Genomic DNA, 10545 nt, shown 5'->3' on the forward strand with positions numbered 1-10545 from the left:
ACGTGCTAAAAAATACCGGTCCGGCCGTGAAGAAATCGAACCCGGGACCTTCAGAACCGGAGGCCACTCGCTGTTCAGATGAGTACGATCTGTGTAAATAAAATTATATTTTTGTCTGCATCTTAAAAATTTTTTGAAATCGTGTTATTTGTGTTACGTTCCATTACCTACTTTTAAGGTTTTCAGAGACGGCGAGATGCCAAAATGTTGCACCGCGGGAGTTATTCTCATCTTTCTTAACCCGTTTACCCTCCAGGGTTGGCTTTTCCCTCGGACTCAGCGAAGGATCCCACCTCTATGGCCTCAAGGCCAGTGTCCTGGAGCGTGAGACTTTGAGTCAGGAGATAAAACTGGGGAGAAGGACAAGTGCTTTGCCCAGGTGGCCTCACCCGCTATGCTGAACATGGGCCTTGTGAGGGATGGGAAGACTGGAAGGGATAGACAAGGAAAAGGGAAGGAAGAAGCCTTAAGTAGGTTTCATCCCGGCATTTACCTGGAGGAAAAGTGGGAACGAGAATGGCTGAGTTGGGAATCGAAACCGCTGTACTTAGTTGACCTCCCAAGGCTGAGTGGACCCCGTTCCAGCCCTCGTACCATTTTTCAAATTTCGTGGCAGAGCCGAGAATCGAACCCGGATCTCTGGGGATGGCAGATAATCAAGCTAATCACTACACCACAGAGGTGGACGGGAGTTATTTTACTTGCCGATAAATCTACCGAGACGAGGCTGACGAATTTGAGCACCTTCAAATACCACCGGGCTGAGCCGGAATCGAACCTGTCAACTCATGTTCTAGTATGTATTGATAGAAATCTAGCTACGTTCCTTCATTTCGTCGAGAGGCAAGTGGGAGATGTGAAATTTCAAGTTTATCGCTTTCTCTGGCCTTCTGTGTTCGACGTATGGCTGTCGTATTGATCAAGGTCTAGATACACCATGTCAACCTTGAAACTTCGAAGGGCGCAGATTTCTCCTGCTTTGTGGCCTTCTCTGCGAAGTCAGACGACGGAGAGGGTGAAATTAATAATAAATTAATTAATAAATCATCATATTTCTGGCCTTGTTACCCTATTTCTTGTATTCGGCGATTTCTGACGCCAAACCAGTGTGGAGGGATGCAATCACTATTGCGTGTTTCTATGGTGATTTTTACTGTGGTGTGTTGTAACGAAATGTGGCCTATATTAAGGAGAAAGCGAAAACTCAGTCCCCGAGCTAGAGAAATAAACACTATTAACATCCCCGGCCCAGCTGGGAATCGAACCCGGGATCTCCTCAAACGGAGGCCACTGCACTGACCGTTCTAGCCAAGGATCCGGATAGATGAAGTAAATAAATCAAATATGTACCGTATAATATCATGCCCAGCTGGGCTGTGTTCGATTTTCGGCTCTGCTAACCTAAATTTAGATCCTCAAATGAAGTAAAGGTCCGCCTCTGTGGTATAGTGGTTAACGTGATCAGCTGACACCCCCGGAGGCCCGGGTTCGATTCCCGGCTCTGCCACGAAATTTGAAAAGTGGTACGAGGGCTGGAACGGGGTCCACTCAGCCTCGGGAGGTCAACTGAGTAGAGGTGGGTTCGATTCCCACCTCAGCCATCCTGGAAGTGGTTTTTCCGTGGTTTCCCACTTCTCCTCCAGGCGAATGCCGGGATGCTACCTAACTTAAGGCCACGGCCGCTTCCCTCCCTCTTCCTTGCCTATCCCTTCGAATCTTCCCATCCCTCCACAAGGCCCCTGTTCAGCATAGCAGGTGAGGCTGCCTGGGCGAGGTACTGGTCATACTCCCCAGCTGTAACCCCCGACCAAGAGTCTGAAGCTCCAGGACACTGCCCATGAGGCGGTAGAGGTGGGATCCCTCGCTAAGTCCGAGGGAAGAACCGAACCTGGAGGGTAAACAGATGATGATGATGATAATATCATGCCCAGCTGGGCTGTGTTCGATTCTCGGCTCTGCTAACCTAAATTTAGATCCTCAAATGAAGTAAAGGAAACCGAGCAGATACGTACAAGTCATGGTCAGTTGTTACCAAATGCTAGTTCCAATAGTGAACAAAACACGGTCAACACGACCGCCTAGGTTTTTTTTTTTACAATTGGCTTTACGTCGCATCGACACAGATAGGTCTTTTGGCGACGATGGGACAGAAAAGGGCTGGTATTATGAAGAAAACAACACATACACCCAGACCTCGTGCCAGCGAAATTGACCAAGGATGGTTAAAATTTCCGGCCCTACCGGGAATCGAACCCGGCACGCCTCTGACCAAAGACCAGCACGCTAAACATTTAGCCATGGAACCGGACAAACAGATAGATATAAGTAATGAATAAACGTTGACACTGCGGTACATGAAGGAATGTTAAAATGTAACATTTAGTTATTACTTTTTTCCAGGACACTGCCCTTGAGGCGGTAGAGGTGGGATCCCTCGCCGAGTCCGAGCGAAAAGCCGAACCTGGAGAGCAAACAGATTAAGAAAAAGAAGAAGAAAGAAGAAGTTATTACTTTTATTTAATTATTTACTTCCCCTTACGAGGTCCGGCTCCATGGCTAAATGGTTAGCGTGCTGGCCTTTGTCCACAGGGGTCCCGGGTTCGATTCCCGGCAGGGTCGGCAATTTTAACCATCATTGGTTAATTTCTCCGGCACGGGGACTGGGTGTGTGTGTTGTCTTCATCATCATTTCATCTTCATCACGACGCGCAGGTCACCTATAGGTGTCAAATCGAAAGACCTGCACCTGGTGAGCCGAACATGTCCTTGGACACTCCCGGCACTAAAAGCCATACGCCATTTCATTCCCCTTACGAGATCTTAAACATGCCAGAAGTCAACGCCATTCGAACTATTTAATTTGAACGCCCTTAAATGGCGCCTAATCCTGCGGAGAGGTAAAGTGTTAACTTATGGGAACAAGAGTTTGTTCGTAGCAGTGGGAAACATGATCGTGAATATTTACTAGGATTACCACATGTAAACAAAAAAGTTTCTCCCGTTAACAAGTCGCAAAAGGCGAGATCAAACATAGCGTTCTTATGCAACAGAGTAGCTCACAATTCTTACCGCTTCTTGTTTCAGACGTAGCCGCATCTATTGCAATACACTCAGTGCTGCCCGCCTCTCAGCTATGATCGGTAAGGCGTCAAGTCTTTGCTTTGACACTGTGGTTATCTGGTTCGGTTCCCGTTAGTTATAGGCTATCTATCTCACCTTCGGAATGTTTGCTGACAGGGTATGAGAGGTGGTGGCATACCATTTCTTATCGAAGCCTAGGTTCAATTCCAAACCTCTACAGTGTTCATATAGAGTGAGGGCATGTGATGGTTCGTTCGTCGGATGGGGACGTTAAACCTTGAACAGACCCCTTGGTGGTATTTGACAGGAGTAGGCTATGTTCCGTCACGGGTTTTAACACCTCCCTACATCATTAGCGTCATACCCAGACGCGCAGGTCACTCACGGGAGCCAAATACAAAACCTGGACCAGTTCTCTTCCGAGACCAGAATCAATCAATCAATCAATCAATCAATCAATCAATCAATCAATCAATCAATCAATCAATCAATCAATCAATCAATCAATCAATAAATCAATCACTTAGTGCTCTACATGTTCTTGAAGATACTGTAGTTTTGTGTAAAACAAGTATAAGCGACGTTCATTATTATGCGTTACAGACGAAATTGAAATCATGACAAATTTCCTATTCAGGAACAAACGTTATAGTAATAAGACATCGGTAAAGCAGGTTTAAAGGCTTGCTTAGACTAATATTCGTAATACTTAACAAATTTGATATTTTAAAAAAGGCGTAAAGAGCACAGTACTATTAAAAAATGAGTCAATTGTCGTAGGCTATTCCTGAGTTTCTCTTCATTTCGTTATCTCGCTGTGAGGTCACTCCTAACATTTCTTTTTACGAAAGAGTTATGTTCAAAATTACAATCATTTTCTTGGAGAGCTTCTACAACTTCTAAAATGTTATCGGAATTTTCTCACAGGTATTTTCGAGTCAGAATTATCTGAACAGGAGGGTCACCATCAGAGCTATCAGTTTGCTGGAGGATCTACAGTATAGAGTTTTACCATGGGATTCCAGCGCATCTTCTACATCTTGAAAAGTCAACCGGTTCCGAACTAATTTTATATGCTGTGGATACAACCTCCCCTCAATAATCTGTAAGTTGAAGTCATGGAACGTAATCATAATCCTCATAAATCAATCACCACCGATCTGCATTGAGGGTAGTCGCCCAGGTCACCCTATCAGTTGTTTGCCTAGTCATTTCTTAAACCATTTCAAAGGACATCTGCTTGGCAAATCATTCCAACCATAACTCCTCTTCTTATAAAGTAATATTTGCCCAATTTGTTCTCTTGAATTCCAACTTCATCTCAATAATCTTTCATACTTTTAAAAACCCCACTCAATAATGTCATTCCACGCATTCCGCAGACAGTTCGGAATATACCACTTAGTCTAGCAGCGCGTCTCCTTACTCCCAAGTCTTCCTGACTGAAACTTTGCAACATTTTCGTATCTCTGCTCTTTTTTCGGAAATCACCCAGAACAAATCGAGCTGCTTTTCTTTGAATTTTTTACAGTTCTCGAATCAAGTAATCCTGGTGAGGGTCCCATACACTGGAACCATACTGTAATTGTGTTTTTTCCAACGACTTATATGCCCTCTCATTTACATCAATACACAACCTCTAAATACGCTCATGATTATATGAAGAGATCTGTAACCTTTATTTACAGTCCCGTTTATATGATTACCGCAATGAAGATGTTTCATTATAGTAACTTCTAGGTATTTACAGTGATCCCCAAGAAGTACTTTCGGGAGATAGTGGGTTCGAATCCCACTGTCGGCAACCTGAAGATGGTTTTCCGGGGTTTCCCAATTTCACACCAGGTAAATGCTGGGGATGTAACTTAATTAAGGCCACGGCCGCTTCCTTCGCATTCCTAGGTCTTTCCTGTCCCATCGTCGCCATAAGACCTATTTGTGTCGGTGCGACGTAAAGCAAATAGCAAAAATAGCAAGAAGTATTTTCACCCCATCAACGCAGTAAATGCAGCATCTTTTATGTTGTAGCTATTCCAAAACTCATTAATAATTTTACTCTTTTCGTCAGAAGTGTATGAATGAAAACCTACAACCTCCAATTAATTAATTGAAGGAATAAGAATCCACATGATCGATACTTTCACTTTTATTTAGCCTTAGGCTATTTCAATAGACATTAAATTAAAAGTTCAGAACATGTTTCGAATGCATTGCATTCATCATCAGCTGCTTACATTTGGCAAAAGTAAAATTAGCTAAGAACAGTCTCACAATTAACGAACTTATGGAAAATTCACAAGACTTATAGTGAACTATATTTTAGTCCATCAGTGTTTTTAACATTAAGATTTTTAATAATAAGTCATACTTTAACTAACAATTGCCTTCAATGCGATCCCCTCTCTACCCCCCCCCCACATCCATTCACACATGCACTACTAACACTTGTTTTTAAGGTTTTAAGAAAAGTGTGAGACTGTTCTTAGCTAATTTTACTTTTGCCAAATGTAAGCAGCTGATGATGAATGCAATGCATTCGAAACATGTTCTGAACTTTTAATTTAATGTCTATTGAAATAGCCTAAGGCTAAATAAAAGTAAAAGTATCGATCAGGTGGATTCTTATTCCTTCAATTAATTAATTGGATCATATAGTTGATACGGATATGAAGTGGAAAGTATGTAACCTACAACCGGCTTTCCAGTCATTGACCGGGTCAGGGATGAATCATGTACTGTATAGGCAATTAGTACGATGGGCTCGCCACTCCCAAAGTGATTTATTAATGACTGATAGATGCTATGAAATAAGAATGGAGAGTGTTGCTGGAATAAAAGATGACAGGGAAAACCAGAGTACCCGGAGAAAAACCCGTCCTGCCTCCGCTTTGTCCAGCACAAATCTCACATGGAGTGACCGGGATTTGAACCACAATATCCAGCGGCAAGGGGCCGACGCGTTGCTGTCTGAGCCATGGAGGTTGCAGAAGTGTATATATTTCTTAATATATTGTGAGTGGGTAGCAAACGCCTGATATATATTGAAATTAAGAGTACACAATTAGATATTTTTGCACGAAATTATGTGCTACTCACGGATTTTGGACATCATAATTACAAATAATGTGATAACATAGAAGTTATTGTTAAAAATAAGTAAAAAACAGTTATAACGAATATTTGGTATCGCAAAACGGGTTGTTAGTGTATTTTAAACTGAGAAACAAGGACTCTATTGCCATTTCTGGTATGTAGGATACGTCAATGCATTTGCTCGCGAGATATAGTGTTTATAGCGCAGTCTGTCTTCTGGTACGGGTTAGAATAAATGTGTTACTTTCACTGACCTATCTCAGCCAACGTCCTTGGCTTTGACGATATGTAAGTGACTGAGGTATGAACGATGCCATTCCTTATGCAGCCAGTCCCTGTTATGAATGATGTGGAAATATCGCTCATAGGGTCTATTGGTGCGTGTATTTCACTAGGCTTGTTAGATTGATATGTAATAGCAACTTCTGGATCGGTGAGGAAAGCAACAAAAAACCACATAACTCTTCATTTCCCTAGTACGCCTCTTCAGTGAAACCTAAGCCATCTATAACAGTTGATGGCGGAGTTGCTGAGGATCAAAGTAGCCTTCGGGATGAACACCCAACATGCGATACGTCAGTGAAATGACTGTAATCTTCTAAAATTTGGTTCAATCGCAGAATGTTCAATATGCCATGGGTAGACACGTCAACAGTCGTGCTGAAAAAATATGACGTCTTCAAATCAAACTAAACTCTATGGCAAAATACAGTATTCCTAAAGGGCCTTGTTCCACCAAGTGACTGTTGTTCAGCCCGAAAACTTGCAGATTACGAGGTGTCATGTGGTTAGCACGACGAATCTTCTCGACTCTTATTCTTGGCTTTCTAGATCGGGGCTGTCATCTCACAGTCAGATAGCTTCTCAGTTATAATCATGTACGCTGAGTGGACCTCGAACCAGCCCACAGATTCAGGTAAAAATCGCTGACCTTGCGGGAATCGAACCTGGACCTCCAGGTAAAAGGAACGAACACACCCCCTACACCATGGGGCCGGCTCATATGAAATATTTTCCCTCGTTAGGCCTAAATGCAGGAAAGAAGCGACAAACACAGCCTAGTGCAAGTGATCATAGAAGGCAGAGATAGAAGGTATGGGTGAACGGAGTGGAATATCCTTGATGACGAATCTCCGACAAGGATTCGACATCGTTGAAAAGGCAAGTCTGATACTGGAAACGCAAGATAGGAAAAATAATTCCGTGACTGTAGCCAGTCTTCTGACAGGAGGCAGCACCCGCAATACAAGATGACACGATGGCCTATTGTAAAGGACAATCATTTTTATAAGATGTCCGACTCGTTGGCTGAACGGTCGGCGTACTGGCCTTCGGTTCAGAGGGTCCCGGGTTCGATAACCGGCCGGGTCGGGGATTTTAACCTTCATTGGTTAATTCCAATGGCCCCGGGGGCTGGGTGTTTGTGCAGTCCTCAACATCCCTGCAACTCACACACCACACATAACACTATCCTCCACCACAATTACACGCAGTTACCTACACATAGCAGATGCCGCCCACCCTCATCGGAGGGTCTGCCTTACAAGGGCTGCACTCGACTAGAAATAGCCACACGAAATTATTATTATTATTTTTATAAGATGCGCTAATAATTAGCACCTCAACTTTACGCGACCAGAATTTGGACAAAAAGTATGGCATATCTTTGGACTAATAGTGTGTTCTTCTCATTGCCTAGAGGAACATTGGAAACTATTGATTAGAGAATTAAGTAGTTGACGTCATGGAGGAGTAGGGAACAACTTTCTATCGCTGAGGACTGAAGGAGAAAGTGAGTGAATGCATTGCGCGATGAAGCCTTGTAGTGACTTGTAAGGGGAAAGGTTAACTACTGTATCTCCCTTCCCTCATACCTTGCTTCATCAGGAAGACTCGTCAGACCCAGCCCACACATCGTGGGAATTAACGCTTACCATTATGCAATATGAGCAATTTTGCACTTACTTGAGAATTGAAGGTAATCAGATATTACGATTGTAAACACAAGTTCCGTACTTGTAACTCAAAGTAGTACTGTATGGTATATATCGGTTAAGGAGTGACTATGCAACAAAACATCCAGTACTTGCTTGGACCTAATTCTTCTTTCCTATTAATTGCTATGTAACTTGCCGTAACAAGATGTATTATGAGTAATGTTAAGTGGACTGTATCCCTATTAGTGGACTAGGAATATGATGATCCACTGGATCATCCCTAATTTTGATTATTTCACCCACCATCGGCAACCCAGGCTATACCTTAATTAAGACCGCAACCCTTCCTTCCTAATCCTAGCCCTTTCCTCTTCCAACGTCACCGAAAACCTATGTATGTTTTAGTGCGAATTTAAAGCAGTGGTAAAAAGTAAAACTTTTCCTAATTATCCTAATGATTTCCTTTGTTTCACGTACAGGATGTTAGAAGAACCGCCCAGTAGTCCATAACGCTGGTAAAGGGGATAAGGACTGTTAAAATGAGAACAGGAACCACCTGTCTAGCACCAAGAGTCAACTGGGGGTGAGTAATTTAATGTAGTTTTGGTACCATAATTTATTAGATGGGAGTCTCTTTAGTCGTTCTGCTTTTCTGAGCTTCAGTTCAATTCTTTTAAACGACGCTGTGAGTGATGATCAGCGTACTTCCCTTCGATTCAGATGACCCCGGGTTCGATTCCCGACCGGGTCTAGGATTTTAACTGTTTATAATTAATTCCTCTGCTTTGGGGACTAGGTATATGTGTTGTTCTCATTGCGCATCTTTATCCACACACAACACTCCCAGCTACAAACCACCACAGAAACACGCAGTGGTGAATGCAACCCTCCACATAGGGTTGGCGTCAGGGAGGGCATTTGGCCGTAAAACAGGATTAAACCCATACAAAGTATCTGGGAAAAGGCTAGAACGAAGAAGTTAAAAATGAGTATTGTTTGTTTATCGTATGGCTTTTAGTGCTTGGAACGTTCGAGGACATGTTCGGCTCGCCCGGTGAAGGTTTTCTATTTGACGCCTTCGGGCAGCCTGAGGGTCTGGATATGGAATGGTAGGCAGAGGGTGAAACCCTGTGTCGGCACATAGTCAACACCTGTCGAATAGCAAGGAGTCTGCTCAAGGCTGAACGTCTTCATCCAACAGATGAATCACTGTCATATGCCCTCACTCCATATCAACACCGCGGAGTTGTTTGGAATTAAATCCAGGTTTCTGGCACGCAGTCAAATTGTATACCACCACCTCTCCTACCCTCCGGCCAAGATTCTCATGGTAAAAATTATGTCCACCAACAGGACTCGAACCAGCTAACCACGCTATCAAACCATATATACTTGACTACTTGACGCCTTAACTATCATGCCCATTAGGCGATCAGTACTGTCCGTATGCTGGTGGGGGTGGGGGGTCATCAACCTGCTTTTCATGAATCTTTATGAATCCTAGGCACAAAACAGGTGAATTTCGCAACATAAGTATGATTTAAGACGTGTGGGAGGCTTCTTTTGAGACATTAGCACCACAGACCTCGCCCATTTGAATCTGGATTAAATTTGCCAGTCAGAGATTGTATTCCTATCCTTATTTCTTGACCGTAATTATTATTTCCTACACCCTGTATGTTACTCCGATATATCTAAATTGTCTGTCTGTGAAGTTATCAGCACACAGGCTGCTTGGGTCCTCAGATAGGACCACCAGAGGTTATATGGTTATCAGAAACAGCAAAATACGATGACGGCGCAGAAATCAGAAATACTACGCAAGATGGGGAGTAAGATAGTTTGCCATTGCTTTCCTCTTTAGCACAGTACGACTGACGATATGATTAACACTTTTCATGACATTCAGACGCACTAGTCGTGCTCCAAATGCCATTACTCAATTCAGGTAGCGGATTTTATAAGCGGTAATGGGTTAGATTTCAACGAGTAAAAAGTTTTTTTCACGGTCGCCCAACCCTACTCTTCTAAGAGTTGCATAAACATTAGGGGCCAGCCCCTAATATTTATGCAAGTTTTCCTACTGACCTTACTTCGGCTCGTTGAAATGTAAAATACCGCCCCCTGTCTCAATACCACCCATAATTCAGCAGCTTCCACACTGTCACAGCCATAAATGAGACTGAGACTTCAGTGGAAGTTACATTTTGCTCTGGCCTATGACAAGAGACAGATGAAAATATACTGCATCCATCAGGCTATGTACAGTTCATTTCTTCAAATTTGTTTTACGTCGCACAGACACAGAAAGGTCTTATGGCGACGATGGGACAGGGAAAGCCTAGGTGTGGGAAGGAAGTGGCCGTGGCCTTAAATGAGGTAGAGCCCCAGCATTTGCCTGGTGTGAAAATGGGAAACCACGGAAAACCATCTT

This window comes from Anabrus simplex, chromosome 8 (assembly GCF_040414725.1).
Source record: "Anabrus simplex isolate iqAnaSimp1 chromosome 8, ASM4041472v1, whole genome shotgun sequence".
Lineage (NCBI taxonomy): Eukaryota > Metazoa > Arthropoda > Insecta > Orthoptera > Tettigoniidae > Anabrus > Anabrus simplex.